The 21,115-nt window shown below is 48.1% G+C and overlaps 1 protein-coding gene across 6 annotated transcripts in view; it reads left to right on the forward strand.

Annotated features, from left to right (window-relative positions):
* The window catches only part of LOC120905795 (protein piccolo), an 81,563-nt gene that overhangs the window by 5,626 nt on the left and 54,822 nt on the right, over window positions 1-21,115 (forward strand). The window lies entirely within an intron of this gene.

Raw genomic sequence — 21,115 nt, forward strand, 5'->3', positions numbered from 1 at the left:
TCTTCCCCACAACCCGACGCAGCGGCAGAAGTTTGTGCCGCCCTTTCCTGCTGGTATGTTTACACGAAACTTTCGCCCTCTTTCGAAGCCACCACCACCAGCACCACTCGGGCAGGCAATCGAAATTGCATTAGAAATTGAATTCGATCGGTTTTTTTGTATGTTTCGCAGTCGTTGTGTTTGCGTTTCCCCCAACTGTACGGATTGGCTTGAGCTTGGTAAAGGCGTAGTGCTTGCAGGGGTAAAATAGTGTAGTGCACTGTTGGCGTTGAAATTGGTGGCGCTGGAACGGGGCATTAGTGTCTCAGCGGCGTGACTGTTTCGTTAGAGTGTTGTCGCTGCCCTGAATTCGCATATTGGATTGGGCCGCTTTGCTCTAGATTTGTTCTAGGCCTCCCCCCGTGTGTCCGTGTGTTTCAAGCCTAGAGCGAAGTAAGAGGGGAGTAAGATGGTGAAACTCGATACGGCGGCAACCCGTGGCGCATAGCAATTTCCTATCCCTAAGGAGACTGATTTTTTGTGTGCGTTCGGGAAGGAAAACAAACGGCTCTGCCAAAATTTATCATCACCGTTCGCATTCTTGCTGTGGATGTGTTCGCCTTCATCCGGGAGTATCCCGGAGCGCGATAAAAGCAAAAATAATAGAATCTGACTGTCAAAAAAAGTTTTAATTAGCTCGTTGCGTGTATCATTAATTCTTCAACTGTCAAAACTGTTGAACCACGGCGTGAGCTGAAAGATTGGAGTCGAAATTCAAGGCCCCGTGACCAGAACCGGGGCTGAATGCAAAAAGGTTTCTTTCCAAATGCCACCGGCGAGAGCAAAAGCATGACGCATGACAACCCTCCAGGTCGTCACGGTTGCATTAGCGCGTGCCAGCAGCGGGCGGAGATTTTCGGGGTTGTCAACGGGGGCCAGTAGCTAGTGGCAACAGCACCGTTGGGTAAAATGTAAAAATGTCTCAATTTGGGAAGGAGTTTCGCGTGAAAAGTGCGAAAAGAATGATAAACAAAGTTGTTCCATCAAAAGCAGCACGTCTGTAATGAGGTACGCGTGATCCGCCTGGCGGTATGCAATACGCATGACAAAATCAGGGTTTTAAAGCACCTTCCTGCAGGAAAAGCATGCTTTCTTCACAAAAAACCTTCTATTCTGTTTGGAAAATTCACTCAATACACACGTACTGAGTACTTTGATTCAGTTTATTAGCTCTCCCAATAGCACACCGGGTAGGTTGCCAAAAAAAAAACACGAAAAAGTGAAATAAAATTTAATGATGCTTGAAGGGTACGTACTCTACGCATTTATTTCGATATCCCAATTGATACTATCCCGGCGGCAGGGACGCCCGGTGGTGTGCCTTTTGCCTTCATTTACGATTTATTAAGATAGATATCGCAGTGAAGTGTAGTGTACGCCAGAAATAGGGCCTGCGAATGGATCCGCTTTCGGTGCGAAACGACGGATACTATTGCCGTAACGCGAACGGGACAGCCGGTGCAGACTCCTTGGTTTTTGGCGCCGCGTTCAGCCAATAAATAAAGTGTAGCAAGGGCTCGAAATGTGTTTTCCCTCCTGCAGGATCATGAGCGGAAAACGTAACGCATAAATCTAATTCATGTTCTCTACCGCCGTACGGGGCTGCTTGGAAGATGGCGCCTCAGGTCGAATGCCCTTTCTCCTGCGTACAGGTAGCCGAGTTTGTGTTTCCGTCCCTCGACTGGGGGTTGGAAATGGAACTTCCAAATCAAAATCCTTTTCACGCAATACGATACCAGGACCAAGTCCCTTGCGGAGGCCCGCTGGGTGAGTTGGCTCCTGTTTTCTTCTTCAACTTGGCAAGTCAGCTAGCCAATTTCAGAGCAAGCATACCCCCTTTGGCCACCGTTAGTGACAATCCAATCGTGAAATGATTCCTTGCGGCTTTACCGTCACCGGTAAACCGATGTCCTGCTGTTTCGTGCGCGTTTCGCGACCAGTTTCCCGGCCCATCCCAGTTCCGTTTCGGAAATTGCGCCACCGAGCAGCCAGGGGGAAAAACCGCCGGACGTGAGGAGACATTTCGCACGTGCTAATGTGGTAGAAGTAGCCAATTTAAGAACCATGCCCTACAGACGGGCTCCTGCTAGGGAAGGAAGGGGAAGGAACTCTGAGGATAGTGCGAGTTACGACGACCGTACTTCTTGAAGGGCGAAAGACAGCAGGAAAACATTTCCACCAAGAAGTCTGTTTTATTTCCGTCTCGGGCGATGCCGTGCGGGCCTTGTTCCGGGTAGGTGTGGATATTTTCGGCATCCATAATTGGCCCATATCCATGGCAAAATTGACGATATTTTTCATCCCGCTGCCGCCACTCTGTGAGGTTCCAGGAGGTTCCGGGAGAACCTCTCGAAGCGGATTGTTTTTCAACGGAAGTGGAAATTGGACGCACGTTCTGTTTGTTCTTGGCTTTTTGGGTCAGGGCAGGGAGTTGTTTGTTTGTGGCTGCTCGACTTGCTGCAGGAATGTTCCGCTCGGTGGCGTCCCACAAAAACGAGGGAATTGATTCTCGATAGCTTCTGAAGATGTTTCTGAAGTCGTTTCAATATTGTGTTCATATCGTTACGCAAAAGTGGCGTCTAGCTGTACCGTAAAGATGACATTTATCGGGAAACCTTTGCGACCGTAGACTGTTTCTCTCCCTTCACGAAATGTGAGTAATTTTATCCTGCTGGACGTACTACGCAATAACTTTACCCTCTTATTGTGTGGTTGGGAATATCTCCCTTTAACATAGCACGAAACGGTGTCCAGGAATAAGGTTACATTCGGAGGTGGTTAGAGGAGGGCTAACTGCAATTCTGGACATGACTGCGTGACTACTTGTCTAATGGAATTCAGCCGTTATTGGGTGTGAAGTGTGCTGATTTGTGTCGCAGACGTAGCTATTTCTTGCTGCGTTGTGATCGATAAAAGCCGTAAATACAGCTGAAGGTAGTTGGGGAGATGTTGGATAAATAGGAGGAATATTCATTAGGAGTTTCAAGGAAAAACGCATTAATTATACATGATATTGAAATAATTTATTAAGATAGGAGATGAGCTTAGAAGTTGCTACTGATAAAAGAGAGAAAACTATTTAAATTAAATGCCAAAATGCGCCACAGCAATCACACGTAAACTACACAGCAACGAAGAAGCTCCATATCTCACTCCGATCCGATGTTCAATCGTTTCTTTGCCGTTCAAAAATCGCATCGAAATTAGATTAATTGCTTGCTCCATGGTCCGAACGTACGAGCCGATCCGAAAGTCTCACTCGAACCGTTAACACACATGAGCGACCCATAACCGTCCAATTCACGCACAAACCACGCCAAAGCAGTAGTTGTGGCTATTCGAATTCAAAAATGGCATCGGGCGCACGAGCATCCGGGCGGGCAGCGACTTCGGCAGCGATTATGGTGCAGCATCTCGCCTGGCCGCAGCATACCCCGGCTGCTGCTGCTGCCGCTCCCCTTTAAAGCCCGCGCACAGCGAAAACGCAGCATCGTTTTCAAGGTTATTATGCTAATTGAGGATGTTTTGCCGACAAGGGGTCGTGTTTTTTGGGGGGATCTTGTTCAGCTGAGTGCGAGAAGGTAAAGACAACAGAGAGATACACGGACAGCCCCGTTTTTTTACCATTGCACCCAATTCAAGCAGAAGAGGGATGGTCGTTGTGTGCGTAGTTTTTGTTTATGCTGTCTTGTACACCCTCAGCCGGTGGTGCGTTTTCTCACGACTGATGAAAATTTAATTTTCCTGGTGAATTAAAAACGCAAAGAGTTTCCATATTTTATCGGAACCGCTTTGTGCGGTGTGTGGTTCGGAGTGTTGAGAGAAAGAGCTGAGTAGTTGGTAGGTATCTATCGACAAACTACTCGTTACCTGCCACGGGTACTGGGGGCTTCGGAAGTGGAAAATTGAATTCTCCGCTCCGTGCCGTGACGGCTACTACGGTCCGGGTTGTGTCGATTGGTGGGTGATTTTCCGATGGAATTGCTGTCATTAGCTGGGAGAGATTTTTTTGGCGCTTTTGCAAACTACACATAGGCACAGCGGCGCAAGGTGTGAGATTTCGGGAGGGAGAGGTGGAGGTTTGTTTTTAGTTTTCTCCTGCCGGAACATGGAACATGATTGCATGCGTTTTCTTTTGCCATATTTTATGGTGGCCTGGGATGGGATATTCGGGCGTTGGGGTAATTTATAAGCTTTCAATTAATTAAGGATGCGTTACGGTTCATAGGGTTGCCAGAGGGGGGGTGATCGTCAGATGAGGGTGCGCGTTTCTGTGGTATCTTCTTTCACCTGCTGCTGGCAGAGGCGCTTCGGCACTGTGTGTGTGTCCCAGATAAGAGGCGTAGGAAGAGTTGGTTGGCCGTAAAGTTTTATGGGTCAATCCAATACATTGGAGGAGCATTGTATGGTTCAATGACTGAGTGGAGGGCAGCAGAGGCTTAGGAAGGACTTAAAAATACAAACACACTGCTCACGATATCGACTTGTTTGATTTTAATAGTAACAGACGCAATAGCAAACACTGAAGCAGATAATGAATTTAATGATCACTCTTACATGCAACTGTGGAAAAATCGATAAACTGCTGTGTGTCATCTGAACAGGGTCGCTGATGGAGAAATAGGACGCTCGCCCGGGTGGTACTATCGAGCTGGTCATTAAACACACACTAAGCATGATTGAGTGGTACACTAAATTATACGGTTCAAATGTACCGCTCATCATCGCAGCTTTATTATTTGTATTGATTTTTATCAAATAATTCAATTGATTGGCACCTCTCGCTGCGGAGTACAAAACCTAATCCTAATTAGGAGTGGCTCAACTTTACAGCTTCCCTCTCTTCATCAGCCCTGCATCAGCCCTTGTGCATTGTGCTGTGGTCACCCTATCGGTGACGTCTTCCCTCGTGCCAGTGCAGAACGCTCAATGCTGGCGATTTTCCCATCCACAAGCACCTTACCTTGGCTGCCGCGCGTTTTCCATTAAGGTGCTCTTTAATTTTACGACCAATCGCGGTGTAACAAGCTGTCTTGTTACGAACCGTGGAAGAAGCGCTTTTTCTCTCTCGATGATGATGATGATGACGACGATGTTGGGTTTAGTGCTTGCGCGGTCTCAGATTGGTATCTAATAAAAACCGAATTCAATCTTGCTTCTGTACCGAGTGGTGGAGCGGTTCAATCCTCAAACCCTTGAGATGATGTGCTACGTAACGCGCAAGGCTTGCGATGCGCTGTCACTTTTGACCTAGTGACAGTTTGTCGTGTATCTTTATCTTGGAAACTATCACTGAACACACACAACACACGGATGCCTTTGGAGTGCACTTTTCCACCGATCTGCTATTGTCACTCCCAGGTGGGGAGACGAATGGGCGATAAAGTAGGCCTCGGAAAGCAAATGGAGCCGCCGTAGTGAATGATTTGAATGGTTCACTGATTGACACGATGTGTGCGGGGCTTGCTCGTTCATGCAGCGTCACAATAATTGAAGCCCAACAAGTGACACTGGGCGGCACTGGGTGGAAAAGTAAGGCATGGCCCAGTTGTGGTTCCGGGCGGAATTCCAGCACCAACGCGCGATACGAGGACATCGATGCGCGCGGCAGGTGTAGATGCTCGTAATTGAATTGTGCACCTGTGTGAGCCGGATAGGCTACCGTGAAGCTTACGGCGGTTTCTGTTTCGGTTTCGGAAGTCCCGCAACGGGGCACTGCTTTTCCGACTGCATAGGTTTCTAATTCCGTTGTGACGTTGTGGTGTGGGGCATCGATGGCGTCGCAAACAGAAGCAATCAATCACCGACCTTGCAAGACTCGGCGCTGGGTTGTGAGGATTGTCTAGTGTGAAGGTGATAGGCAACGCTGGTAACTTTCACTATCTCTCCCGTGCCAACGAACACTCCCCAAACAACGTCTCGAACGGTTGTGGAGCTTTCTGGGAACCAGGATCTAGCGAGACGTTGGTGGATCTCACTTTTGCTTATCTGCTTATCGCACCGGACACCGGAGTCGGATTCTGCTCGTTGAAGGCATCCATTTTTGGCCATCAGGCCCGCAGGGACATCCCTTTGGTCGCTCTTCTACGTGCCCTACCTCAGCCCCAGAAACTCCCTAGCATCTTCTGGAGATGCCAGCATGCCGTGACTGCGCAAACTGTGGTGTTGGAATTTAGATAGCAAACGAAGAAACGACATCTACGCTCGTGAGCGTGATCACGGAAGGAAGTACCACCACCACCGGCATCTCGTTCGCGATAGCATGTTCGTGCCGCGAGCCCCAGAAGGAGAAGGTGTCTTAACCCTTCAATTTTGTTTGCATTCACGCCAGCGCTCGAAACGCGCCCGGCGAGGTTTGTAGCAATCAAAACATAAATAATGCAGACAATCTCTCTCTCTCGTTTGAACCGCGTGGCGTAGGATGGTCGGGGGTTGGCGCTGTCATTAATCATTTTGCGAATTTTTCCTCCAGGGGTAAAACAATATAATGTGGCCGTGCTCCTTCTCCTCTTCCCCTCCCGCGCTGCTTCCCACCTTCCAGCAATGTTGTGTGAAAAGCGGCACTTGCTGTTTTATTTTAGTTTCGGCTATGCTTTGGACCAAACTCTTCGTGGCGTCGCATTCTTCTGAAGCCGGGATGCCCACCACCAAACGGACCGAGTGTCCTGGGGCGGCCGTTTTTCGATTGGTTTCCGGTTTTGTGGACGGTCGCCCTGTGAGGAGCACGAACATTTTTCGAAAACGAAAGTTACTGTGCGAATTGGAGTTGCTGGAGAATCAGGGTCTTGTGCGGGTACGGGCTAATTTTTGGGATCACTTAAACAAACTGGCGAGTGAATCTTTTCGCTTTGGAAAGTGAAACTGAATTTAGCTTTTATCTCTTACTTTGTTTAAACTGTGGCACTTTTGCGCCTACGGGCGATGAGCGCTGGCGTGGGGAACGATTCACCTTATCAGCCGATTGATCTATCGCTCTTCAATCAGTCAACACTTTCCACGGAGCATTAGCTGGCGTGTCGGTGATGTGTATCGAAGCGATGCCTTGCAGGAATGGAACTGGTTTCATTAATCTTTCCCACCTTCAAGGGGAGTGTGTCGGAGATTGTAAGTGTCCCAACCTCAGTCAGACTTTACTACTTTGTTAATTTACTATCAAAGATTAAACAACGATTTTGATTTCTTGGGTAGAAAGGCCTGGATCTCTTCGAAGGAGACAAGAAAGCTGTCAAGAAATTTGATTCATTCTAAACGCATCACGGGAGATGCCACCTAGTAACCTCACCGGATGAATGAAATCTCCCATCTCCATGCACTTTACACTTGTTCCCTTCTCCATGCCACTGATCGTGACTTCCAGAAGTGTCTGGCGGTGATCCGACGAGTACCCTTCGATGTCACGAACTTGGAGAAACTCAAACCTAGCATCGTACCCCCGGTGGTGCGTCTCATTGCACGCCCTGCGGAAGACCACAGAGGTAAGCGGTTTTGTCATCACGCAAAACCCCGAGAAAGCATCACTGGATCCAATCATCCAATCATTGGCTGAGAAGGTGGTGAAGGTGCCTTTCTTACCGTGTCCACACCCTTTCGGTCGTCCGCCCGGGCGGTGGCAGCGGTGGCTGTATGCAAATTATGCTATGCTTTCTATTTTTTGACACTTTCTTTTCATTCGTTACGTCCTCGTCGGGTGTGATCGGATGGCGCTCGGGAAGCGGCGAGCTAGCTGCCAGTGGCAGTGAGGGATGGACGGCTCGAGGTCGTTTGGAAGTGATGCCGGCAAACGGATTATGCACCCGGGCATCCGGTGTAGGTCCGGTTATGCGAGTACGGGTTGCGCGCCATCGAACCAGTTCCGCTTCGCTTTGTCCGGTTTTGTCGTCCGGTGGCCGTTCCTTTTTTTTTAATGCTCGTTCGATCCGGTTTTCCAACGATCGAAAGATGACAGTATTACGCAAACACATCGCGACTGCATAAGACGCGACAACTAATCGCAGGGCGGAGTTCTTGGGCCCTCTTTTTTATCTACGCGCTCCACGAACCGATCAAAGGGCGTGATGAAAGGAACATGTCCATTTGGAATGCTCTCCGACAGGAGCTGGGGGGGAGACGACTCACATTGGAGTGGCGTGAAAATGTACTGAAATTTGATAAGCGATAGTCGTTTTCCATTACGCGCGACGAGGTGTTGCTGTTTTCGTGCCACCGAATCGGCCATCCCGCCAGCCCGCCATTTGCTACGTTGATTAACGAGCATGAGATTTCATGTCCATTTATGCGCTCTTTGTCTTGGCTTTCCCGGAACTGGATGGTACACAATTGGGGAGGGGGATGAAATATGTTCTACTAATTGGATTCCACGCTACCAGTACCGACCACCCGAGGCCTGCCGTGCCCTCCAATGCTCCATCTCGTGAGTAAAGAAGGGAGTGAAAAATTATTCGTCAACTGATTAGAAATTCAAATTGCGCTCCACGTGGTGTAAACAATTAAACGATGGTGTTTGTGTTTCGTTGTTGCCGGCGTCGATTTGGGGGAAATGTACTTTATGGGATATAGGAGTGGCGTGAAAGTGAATGAATGTTAAGTAAGTTTGATAAAGGCGTTAGTAGCGGTGATCTTTCTCACAGATGGCGTTGCTGTGGTACGATCAAGTAGGAGGACACTGGTACCGAGAATCAGCAACAAGCAGTAACAAAACTCAAAAACAATTCCCCTGTTGTTGTGAGATCCTGCTCTGCCTTACATTGTTGTTGGGCCAGCAGTACACGAACTCAATTATAGTCGTACAAGATATCAGGGCCTTCAAAATCTCATACTTTTCCGTCGTGTTTATCTTTTCGGGCAGTGAGTGTGTGTGCTTTTTTATCTCATTTTATGTTCCATTTTTAGCCGTAAAGGGTTGATTGAAGGATGCAGAAGGTTATTATGCGACTGAAGCACGAAAACCGCCGTCGTGATACGGCAGGTAACAGAAAGCAGCCGAGCCAGATGCAGCAGATAGAGGGCCAAGCAAAATCGACACTCGGTGGTACAATCTCCCCAACGGGGCTCTCGCGTTAATACCGGTTGATAACTGGTTCTGTGGTAAACCCATTGCATTGCAGTTAAGTCAGCAAAATTAACCACTTACGCAGAGGGAAGAAGTAAGCGATGAGCGATGAGCGAAGGGAAAAGGGGGAGAAAGAGATCGTCGAACAAAACTGCACGCGATTCCCGTTCTCTCCGGCTATCAAGAAAATGGATGTTAAATATTAAGGTCACTTAATACGAATTCTTGCGCTGACATACACGCACACATACACAGAGTGTCTTGTCGTTTTTTCGGCTTTTCACTTGGCTTCCTCCCGAAAGGTCGAACAATTAACACACCGTATGGTTTTTGGAGTGTGAAATAAATTACAACCAAACCGGCTGGTCGAAGAAGTTGTACGCCTCTCGCCAGAATGTAAATCGAAGTCTGTTTTTTCCCCTCCGTTCAGGTGCGGGAAAGGCGAAAGAGATACGAACATGTGTGTGTGTGTGCGGATTTAACCTTGGCTCGAGGCACAAGCCGAGGCCCCGCGTAGAATTGGGACAGACAAGAGTGACAGCGCATTTCGTCGGTGCGTACATGTATGTTGGGGCTTTATTTTCCATGGCTTTAAAAAAGCATCGGTTGCAACAGGCTTGTTGCAATCGTGTGCTACAAGTTCCCTTCACTCGCTCCTGGCTGGGCGCTTTTTTCTGATAGGCAACGAATTGCTTCGGATTGTGGAATTGCACCCAAAAATGCCCCCTGTGCTCGAATTTCGGCCACCCGAATGTCATAAAACGCCCGTTACTAAATGATTCGGCAGTGGTGTGTGAACAGAGTGCCTCGCCAGTACCTCCAATGCGTCGCTCATGACCTTCGATCGTCCTCGTTTGAGGCGTCGGTATGGAAATTGCTGTTACTGTTCCACGCTATTATCGATGAAGATAGGTGATGATGATACGCATAATGATAACGAGATCGACAATCAAGCGACGGTTCTGATTGTCTGTTTGTTGTTCGCTCCCATTTTAAGTTAATCACAGTGGCGTGAGTGGCACCAAATGGCGGGCTGCCTTCTGCGGTCGCTCGCCCATTCTCCCGATTGCGGTTACGCATTTCATTTTTGAGTGTTTTCTTGGTATGTAATTCCGTTGTGGATTTTGGTTTTTTTGCGTGGTTGACAGAAGGAGCATTTTTGCCAACTTCCTGGTAGAGCGAAATTTCACCAAAATGTTGCTTCAACCGGGACTCTCGGTTTAAGTATGTAAATAATTGGGTGGATGGTATTGTATGCCTCATCGTGTTCATGTTGTGGCTTCGCCGGATGATGTTGACGTAGTTTGATGCTTTCCGTTTCCTAGACGATGTTCATCTTCATTCCTTCATTTCATTTCATTTCATTTCATTTCATCTTCATCTTCATGAATGTGGCGTATTTGTTATTGTGCAGGCATTCATTCTATTCCTGTGCCTATGTTTGGAATGCTCATCATTAGAGGAAGTTTGTCATTTTTTATGTTTATGTTGAAATCGTACTGCGAAAACTGCATTATTGTGAATTTCTTGCAAACTCAATAGGAAAAAGTTGGTATTTTGGGAAGTTTGAAGTGTATTTAAGTAATTTTTCATGAACACTCTGCCTATTTTGCATTGATTTGTTTTGGCTTGCTACTTCATCCATGCTACTAAAATGCAAACGTAACCTTAACTTCCCTCGCCAAACGGCCACCTCTCCCACACTAGCTAAGCTGGGCGGTGGGCATTGGGCCACAAACAGTAACTGCACGGCCTGTGCCGGTTGCACGAGTGTGTGTTAATGCTGCAGGTCAAATTCCAATTAGTAGGGAAAAACGAAACGTATTGACACTGCCTCGCACAGCGATTACGATTTCTGCCGACCGTGCATGAATTCTTTGCGTTTTCTGTGTGTGTTTTTGGCCTGTTTTGTGCCTGTTTGCCACTAATGTTGCCTCACCTGAGCGAATTAACTTCAAAAGCCGCCAACCGCAGAAGGAGAGGCGAGGAAGGGGAGAAGAGCAACACAAAAAAAAGCCCCTGGAGCAGCACCGTGTGTCATTATCGATTTGATTATCGACGGTTTCAAATTTGATTACCGTCGCGGTACGTTGACTTCCAATGTTTCCCTCCTGGCCCTGGCTGCGACTCACGCACACGCACACAAGCCGGGTAGGGTCGGGTGTGGACTAATAACGTTTAGCAATTTTTGGTCCAAGCAGGCGCTGGTTTTTGGGCTGGCTTGTGCTGCTGCTGCTGCTGCTGAATTTCACCACCATCTTGATTATTACGAGCGGCAGGTTCGTGGAAGCATAAGCCTGCTTAGCGTCGCACATTTCGTCCACCCAGGAGGGTGACTAGGGCATGTGTTTTAAACATTAGATTAGCATTAATCTAATTATGGAGCTTTCTCCGCAAGCCAAGCGGCAGCGGCGGCAGTGTCACTGGCTTCTTTTCCCACTAATCGCCCCGCAGGTCGGCGACCTGCTGCTGCAGCCCGATTGCAAAGGGGCGCACATTTTCGGGTGTCCGGAGTCACTGCCGGCGAGGAACTGCAACGGGCCGCCGAACAAGTTGCGGGATTTTGAGCCTAAAAGTATCTTACCCGAAAAGACTTGCCTTCTCCTGCAAGCCGTGAACTCCGTGAACGGGTTTAACGTTAAAAGCTCGCAGCTCGAGCCCTTCCGTGTGTCCGCATTCCCTCGCTCGCGCAGGTATGCTAATGGGCCGTGAAGAGAGACAATATCGTAAATTGGAAGGATTAAAGTTCCTGTTCGTACGGTATAGCACCAGATATCTCGCTTGGTGAAGAACAAATGCTGCGTCAATGGACGGCGGACGGATGGGCGGAACAGAAGAAGGTCGTGTGTCGTTACAAGATGCGGATGATGCGCTCGGAAAACTTCTCCAATAAAATGTACCACCCGTCCACGACGTCCAGAGTTCACGCAACCCGCAATGGTCATATCGTTCCGAGTTGGTTGACCTGTTGAGATGTGGCCGGTGAAAGGAGACCTCTCTGAAGGCTCATTTGCATACCATGCGTGTGTCGCTAACATAAAAAAAATTCCATCATCTCCGGCCCAAGACAATAGGAAGGCTGCTGGCCCTTCTGCGAGAGGTTTGGCGAGGAATGTCGCGTCAGAGGATATCATTCCAAACGTTCCAAAGTGTACGCAGTATGATGTCATCTCCCAAGCCTTTATTATATCTTATGACAGTGGAGGAGGGTTTTTTGTTCAGTGTAAACTCTTTGAAATAGTTGTTCCCTGTTACATTGTTCGACTTAAGGTCTGTGTGTGACCTGTGTGACATCGATCGATCGAGCAGAAGGTGTGGAGGATCGGAGAGCATTGGCAAATTCTTCCAAATGAATGCTCCCATCGCTATTAATTTGTGTATGAAGCGATGACACAGCACTCGCCGTGTATGATTGCGACATGGCCAAATAGCTATGATCGGGAGAGATTATTGAAGCAAAAGGGGTGATAGACGAATTCCATCGTTCCGTCCCCACACGGCCGGTTTGGTGGAGGTTATGTAAGCTGCGTTGATTACACGCGTTCAACAACCTGTCTGTCGCCCCGGACGCTCCAAAAAACCGGTAAACGCTGAAAAACGCGCGTACGCATCCACCGCACCTTGGTTTCTTCTTCTTCATGCTCATCTTACCAGCATAAGGTGCGTGTCGCGCGAATAACGGAACAAGCAAACGATCGATTCCAGTCCCTGTCCCTGACCGTCCCCGAGGGAGCGTGCGTGGAAGTGCTCGAAACGTTCAAAGCATGCGGTGGGTTTTAAAACGTTTGTTTTTGTCGATCGAACCGGGGGCTTGGGCTTCGGGCGTGGGTTTCGTACTGCGAGACACCCTGCCGAGGGGGGGAGGGCGACCAAGCATACCTTCGAGATATTTCGGATAAAATATGAAGCGCTGAAGAAAATTAATATTTATGATACGAGCCAAAGCCAGAGGGCCTCCAGTTATTGGAAGGAAGTTTTGGGACATTAGCTAGAAGAGGCTTGGAGCAGAGGGCTGGGGCCTAGCAAATGGAGGAATCTAGGAATTCGACACTCTCCCGTAGACCCGCGGACCATGTTAGTTGAAACTTTTCGCCGACCGGGATCGTTTGTTTGAGATTGGAGTGCTGGATTCTGGGGGAAAGGGTCAAAGAACTGTAACCAGTTTGCGCAACCAGTGGGCCCAGAGGGTGGTGCCAGCAGGTCGGTATCATTCGCTAAACCTGCTCGTTCTAATGATGAGGCTTTCGATTTGGATGATCACTTTTGACGTCTGACTGCGGGATCAATCAATGCGGGGACGCAAGATAGCTAAACATGGACAACAAAACATGGGGATTAATTGTGTAATCAAGCGGAAGGTGTCGGCGATTTAGTTGGACAGGACAGGGCGATATTTGCAAAGAACAAACTGTTTCCTTTTGCTTTGAGTTGCAATAACCGTTGCTCGCTGTAAACGGATTGAACGAAAGATTTCTTGAAGTTCTTTGTCGAAGCAAGCTCTCACTCACAAAGGAAAGGTTCGTGCGACCCATTTGTGGGTCAATGATATGCAAGATTCCTGCACGTTCATGTGGCTCATGCGGTTGATCACCCCTAACACTCGGCGCCCGTTTGTGTCGGCGGGAGGCGTCGATGAAATGATGCCCCATTTCTTGGCAGTCCATTCTTTAAAAGTACTTTTTGTCAATTGTGTCGATGCGTAGAAGTGCTGGCCAGCGTTGGAGGGTCTTTGTAGGTCCCATAGAGAGTTGTTTGAAGCTTGTCGTAACTGGAAAAGGAGGTTTCGGTGTTCAAGAGATGTGAAGGTACGCTTGTATACTTTGAACATTGCCTCGAGCTGGTTATATCCGCATTCGAATCCGTGCCATAAACAACAACGTGTTGATTGTCTGACCTTGTAGAACAATTTTTGGGAGTGCCACGGGGTAATTCTGAGATAGCCATAAACGCGTCACTAATGAGTGTTATGTCGCCGCAGCCTCAGTATGGTGCTAAAGTTTGTCGATCGAACAGGTTAGTTCATTTGACGAATAGATTAGCGTAACGCTTCTAGCTTCCGGCAGCTGTCACGAACCTCGACACGAACTGCAATGATCGATTACAGCTTCACGTTTGCGATTTTTCGCCTCCCGCTGACGTTTGTCCTCAACGATGTACACCGTGCAGAGCGCAAGATCATAGGCTACGATCGAGCGGCTTCAGACGACCGAAGTCTTATGTTTTGGTATCTATATCGTGCATCGAGCGGCATGTGTCAGTCATAAATCTGTATCGTTTCCTAATTAGCTAGCCGATCCGACGGCTCGAGTAGAGTTAACCCGAAGCGCAGAGGGTCTTTCATGCTTCCAGAACTCTTCGCATGGCCATATACGAACTGCATGAAGGTGCATGATCACAGCACGCGGTACGAAAAAGGAGTCCGCCGAGGGATGGATGTATATCGTCGATGTCTGATCGAATGAGGGCCCCCATTTCCTAGCTCTTAATTATAATGACCGCAGCGCTCCGCTCCGCAGGGTTGGTGGAGATAAATTAATGTCGATAGGTGAGCGTGGTGCACGCTGCAGACAGCGATTTTCCGCGGTTTTGCGTACGACCAAAACAAGGTCGTTTGGGGGCGAAAAGGAACAACCAAAAAATACTAAAAAGAACACACACAGCCGCGTGCACATACTCATTCGCAACAATCACCACCGGCAATTTGATATGTGTGTGGCCGGTGCGTGAATGCAGCGAGCAAAGTTCGAATCGCATCGCAAGGGACACATTTCCCTAATGATTGCATCAAACGGGTTGGCTACGTAGGGTCGGTCGGGTGAGACCGGGTGGTGTTTCAACAATCAATTAAAGCCAACTCCAAACGTCCAAAACTGAATTGGCGATGGGTGTTTGCGTGCGAGTTGAAACGGAATTGGATGCTCCCGGGAGGGAAATATTGTGCTGTTTCAGCTTGTTTAATCAATTTTATTTCAACTGCATTTGCACTGCGTGTGCATTTGTTTTGATCATTATTTGATATGTCTCGGTGCACACACACCATAATCCGCTCCTCCAGCGCGAGTGAGGGTTGTGTTTATTTATTTGAGTGACCGAAAATGGACGCAATGTTGAGCAAGGTTGCGCTGTTGACCGTACAAACCGCACGCCAATTTCCACAATCAAATTATTTGTCATTTTGAATTCAATAAAACGTGTTCCCTTTCGTTCCGTGATTGGGAAGTTGTTCATTAAATTTGCCAGCTATTTAGAGCGTTTCAACCACCGTGATTGCAGCCGGTTAGGAGTGAGTTTGAGTTGGATTTAGGGTTTATGAAGTGTCGTCTATTCCGAAGCTTTTCAGAACCACCGGAAGGCTCAACTTGAAGAGTTTTTTTTTCTGTAAAAAAGCTGTACAATTGTTTTCGAGAGGTTTACTGAAACTATTGAGCATAGTGGAAAGAAGTAAGCATCAAAAAGGTGTGCAAAACTCGCTCCATCCTCCTCCTGTTGCTACCAAACCAGCAATAAAGCCGCCCAGAGTTTTGCCTTCATTTCGAGAGTTTAAAGGTGTGTCGTTCGCAATCCCATAAAACTAGATAGACGGCGCGAGTTTTGGAGGCCACTCGACCCGGCTCGCGGTGGACTCTCGGAGGGTTCGTGTTCGTGCGCCCTACTCGGCGTAGAAGCATAACTCTTTGAATCACCATAAGCAGCGCTTTGGAATGTAATTTCAACCAGCAGTGCAGGTAATAATCATCAAGCTTTGTCTTGGTGAGTTCACTGTGTGTGTGTGTCGTGCCGTGCGTCGTGGCAAACTTTGCCGGTCAGCCGGAGTTGGTCGTCGTCATTCACTTCGCATCCAGGTTTTACGGATTGCCAAGTGGAGAGTTGCAAATTTATATGCTCGCTTGTGAAATGTAGCGAGTGAGATTGCTTTTGCGAAACTTTATGGTAAAATGACATTCGAGACAGTTGGGATTGTTTCAGCAACAGCAACAGCAGCAGCAGCAACGAGTACGTCAAAGTGGTTTCGTATCTGATTCATCTGTAAGCGATATTGCTCGTGGCGTAAATGGGTGCAATGAAATAAAAACATAGTGTGGATTCACATAAAAATACACAAATAAGGCATAAGGCAGGCCACTTTAAGATGAAACGACCTTTATCGTGCAGTGACGCTGATTCCGAAAGAAATGGTGGAATGTTTGGAAAGGCACCCAGCCGAATGTACATCCTCCGGTCCGTCCGGTGGCCCATAAAATTACGTCCCCATGCGACAAGCGAACGAATCGAATTAATACAAATTAATTCCACGACGCATATCGAGCATAATCGCAGTGTCGTACGACAGAGTGGAAACGATTGGTTTCGCTCGATTGGATTATCATTCGGGTCGTTTGGGGTACAGCACAACGAACCCCGCTCGGACGAGAACCGTTCGAAGTGTTCCAAGCACTATGCCCTCAGGCAGAGCCCGGTCAGTACGAATGTTTAGAATTTCAAATAGATTATGCTAACTAGCTTCGGTACGGGACGAAAGGGACGTTTAAGCTAAACGATGCAGCGGCATCATTGCTTCTCGGTGCGACCGTCCCACCGAGACAGGGCCGAGTGAACGAACAAATTGGGAGTCTTATCCGAACATTGGAAAGTGTTTTGTGCGATAACTGCGCGACCAGCTTGCTGGCTGGTGGTCGGCCCTTTTCGGCAGATGAACACGGCGGCCATGCTCTTACCTGCGTATGAAATCGTTATTGCACACCACGGAACATTTCTTTCTTTGGCGGCGTCATGCAGTACGATAAATTTACATATTTTATTAAGCAAGGAAGCAGCAGCAACAACAAAAAAGATACATTGCAATGGCATTGGCTCTACGCCATGATGATGCTCTTCTGGCGCTGGTCGGTCTTCTTGGGCGGCTAATCACGGAACTTTGCTCCGTGTGTATAAGGGAAGAGGTGCGCGTTGTGTCGCTGTCCACACTAATGTTGCCAGCATCCGACCAAAGGCCCCGGCACCACGTCTAGCATCGTTAGTCGTGCCACGAGGAAAGTTAAAATATACACTGTCAATAGAACTGAACTTTCTCCAACAAGGGAAGGGAAAGAAACAAATGATCATCATGAAGCCATCATGAGTGTGTGTGCCTTTTGGTTTGGAGATGCCCGGACAGGAGGGCACCACATCCGGTCACGGGGCAGGCAACACATTCTCTCCTACCGTTGCTTTTGTGGCCACCGGACAGAGAGAAGAAACCTGGCGGAAAACTTTGCTTAATTGTTTCAATTGATTTGGTGCAAAGACACAGACGAACCTAACGATAGTCGCATGACGGACGGCAGCACCTCCGATCGGCTCCCGTTGATGGCTTTGGCCCTGTGAAAGATGACGACCTTTGGCGGATAATCAGTGGAGCGCGGTGTTGCTGGAAGGTATCGCTATCGGTTCTTTCGACGGGGTGGATGAGTTAATTGTTTGTCTCTGTCTCTGTGTCTGTGAGGATCTCCCTATGGCAACGCCAGCTCCTCGGGTGCAGTCTTCCAATGGGTAGATTGGAGTCGCTCAATGCCCAACGCTCGGGCCCAAGTTCATTACACAGGTCTGGTCTGGTGATAATTAAAAGCGGAAAAGCCATGACAGGTCAAATTATCGCTAGAAAGCCAAAGTGTTCGCCGGGTGGAAGTTCCACAAGGGGGGGAATGTTGGTAGCGACAAATGGTTGGCTAACAAATGGAGTAGCTGGTGTCAATAGAGGCTAGAATGCATGTTTCCTAGTTGTGTGTCCCGGCTCAAAACTACACCGTGTAGAATGACACTTCGAGCAGTCCCAAAGTCTCTGGAGCGTGTACTGGAGCTGATTAAAAGCGCATCGTACACATGACCTTCCGAGCGGCCATCGTGGTGCGGAGTACCGATTCTCCAGTCCAGTTCAACAAAACGGGCACCGGACAAAAGACTCACTCGCAAAGTGCGGTCGTTTTTGGCACGAGTAATGCTGGTACATCCGCACGAGCATGTTGCAGGGAAGCTCATCCAGCCTAGGCATCCATGGCAGAGTGAATGTTAGCAATTTGAGCTACCGCGTTAGTTGAGTTACGTGGGAAAAAGGGAAAGTATGCTCGGCTGCAAATTAATCGGTGATAAAACTTACGCCGCATGCATCTCGCCGTGTTTGCAGCAGGCAGGAGGGATGGTGGGCATACAAGTGAAAGAGTGAAAAGTGAGCAGCTTGACAGCTTCCTCGAATGTTCAGCTATTAGCCGCCCTGGTTCGATCGGCCCAGCCAGCCTGTCGACCTCCCCAAGCAGCATCCCCTGCCCCAGAGGTGTCATAAGCAAGGGTCGAGGCCCGAACGGAATGTGCTCTCATGCGTCATAGTTGGTTGTTTTCGGTAATTAGAACTGGGATGGTGTAAAAGTTCGGCAAGCTGGAAAATGAAAGCAGAAGAGGGCCGTTTTGTTTTACACCGAAGTCAAGAAAAACCGAGGGGAATGTGTCGTTTTTTTATCATAATTTAGAAATCGATACCGCAGGGACTGAAGGGAAAATTTGTGATAAAACTCGCACGGCACGGCAGTAATTGGTCGATGGGCGAGTTATGCAGTTGGCGTTAATTAAATTTGCTTGTGAAACTATCGAAAGTTGGATTGAAAATTTGGAGCATTTGGGAGCGTTTGGGAGTGTTTCTCGTCTTTTGTGTGGTGAACCCTGCTGGGCGAACTACGTTTGTGACAAGTTTCTTTAATCGTTTTCTTTTCTTCTTTCATTGTAGGTAAGCTGACCATCTTCATACCCGTAACGACACGACTTCTTGGGATGCAAACCAGCGAGCAAGAGGTGAAACAGATGTGAAAAGTTCGTAAGTTAATTTAAAACTTTCGCCCGGTATCATCGCGTACCTGGTCGAAACCAATTTCACAAGGTCGAAGCCCCGAAGCCTTCCCGGGAGTAGTCTCTGGTACTGATGGGTTGGAATCTTGTCCGTTGTTTCTTGGCGTCATTTGTTGACCATTTTGCCCCCAGATGCTGGATCAACTTATGCTTAAAACGTTCTTTGGAGAGTTTTGTAATGACCATGCTCGCTAAAGTACTTACGGCTACGCTACATTGTTGCATGGAATTAAGGACGATTTATGGGACGATCTTAACGCAAGTCTTTTACACAAATTTGCTCCGAAAATCGTTTCCAGCAGGATTACTCCAAATGAGAAGGAGAAATTTGATGGATTAGTTGAAGAAGAGTTGATAGTAGCCATGATCAAAGATGTAGGCATATCATTAAATCGATAGCTCTAGACAGAATATTTCCCACTTGTGGCCAATTTAAGCTTGTGGTCAATTAGTACCAAATACTAACTTCAGTTACAATTGAACCGTACAAAGCGGTCAGTTGCTACGTACACCAATCACGACCCATCACGACCACGACACTCTTTAACCATTCATGAGTACTTCATTCACTAAACGGACAACTCCACAGTATGATGTCCAACTATTTCTGCTGCTTTGCTCCACCCTCCGTGACTCTACACCAAACCGTTGATGTGTTATATAATTTGCAAATTTAATGCAAAACAAGATGCCTGCTCCCCCTGCCAAGTTTGAACGACCACTCGGTGCTGTGTTTTGTGGTGGCCCCGAACAAGTGCACCTACTACATCTACTACACTTGAATCACTTTCTCGTGCGGCAAAACGGTTCAGTTCAAAGTGGATGCTCGATAAGCACTCTCGGCGTTCAGGCGAAATAATTGACCATTGATCGGGAGCAGCACCACCGAGCCTCGAAACTGATATCGCAACCGAGAGAGAGACAGAGAGAGTGAGGGTTCAGGTGGCGGTCAGGTCAGGTGAAATGGTTAAGCATTTGAACATCAAACAGAGCCTCAGCTTTGAGTTGAAGTGGTTCAAACTTTCGAATCGATCGCTTTGGAGAGGTGGTGCTGTTGGTGATGTTGGTGGTGGTGGTGCGCATTAAATCTTCGGTTCGGTTTTCGGTGCAGCCAGTGGAATGGGGATGATGCTCAAATGTGCACCGATTTCGGCCCGGTCGTTGACAAGTAGGCGAATTTGTACACAACCATCGATGCGAAATATCTCCGACATCCATCTGCCGCATTAGTGCAATGGCCACAGCCACGGTGCACAATTGTTTCGACAACATGCGAACGGTGCAAACCGCAAGAGTGAGTTTTGGTGCATCAATTTAGGATTGTCCGGATTCTCTGGCGCTGGATGCAATCAGCGCAAAAGTGCAGAGAAATTGCAATCGGATGTCATCGTGCCGTATTTATGTACGTCGTCTCACCCAGGAAGTCCTGCGTCGTGCAAAGGGCTTTTCCGGGACGCAGGCTTATGCAATTTGCCGACTCGATACCGTTTTATCCCTATTGGAGGGCCGGTTGGAAATCGAATGTCAGCAGCTACTGCTGCCCGGAGCACCGGCACTGGGTCAATCGGCAATCGGTCGTTATTGATTGTCGACGCACAAACAAACGGCCGGGCTCCAGTTTGGGGTCGAGGAAATTCATTCGAGCGGCAGAAAAATAGTTTGTCGAAAGTTGCGCTTGGTATTTCCCTCAAATTTCCCTCAAGAAAAAAAAAAAAACTAGATCGAATCAACAATTCAATGCCTCAGCAACGAGTCTCTGTGTGCAGCATGGAACGCAGCGTTTGAGGTTTTTGTTTTGACAGACCTCTCAAACTGGAGCGCGCAGGCTCAAGACCGGTAGACATTTCTCCTTGCTTTGGACGCATGTCGAATGGCGCGGGAGACCTTGTTATGTCACCGGGAGAGCTTTGTGGCAATTGTGGTTCAATATTTCGGTATCGAGAGGCCGAATCGCAGTTGGGCTTTTAGCCATGACTTCGTTTTGTTGTTGTTGTTGGGGAGGTTTGTTTAGTCAAAACGACGAGGGCTGAAAGTTTCACCAGCTGGCAGCTGGGTTGGGATTGAGTTTGTACGTATTTTTCTGTAGATACTGCCAGTGGAAAGAAACCCTTCGGATTGCTCAATCCCAATGGTGGTCTTGGCGCTTGAGCTGCA

The sequence above is a fragment of the Anopheles arabiensis genome, chromosome 2 (genome assembly GCF_016920715.1).
Source record: "Anopheles arabiensis isolate DONGOLA chromosome 2, AaraD3, whole genome shotgun sequence".
In the NCBI taxonomy this organism is placed as follows: Eukaryota; Metazoa; Arthropoda; class Insecta; order Diptera; family Culicidae; genus Anopheles; species Anopheles arabiensis.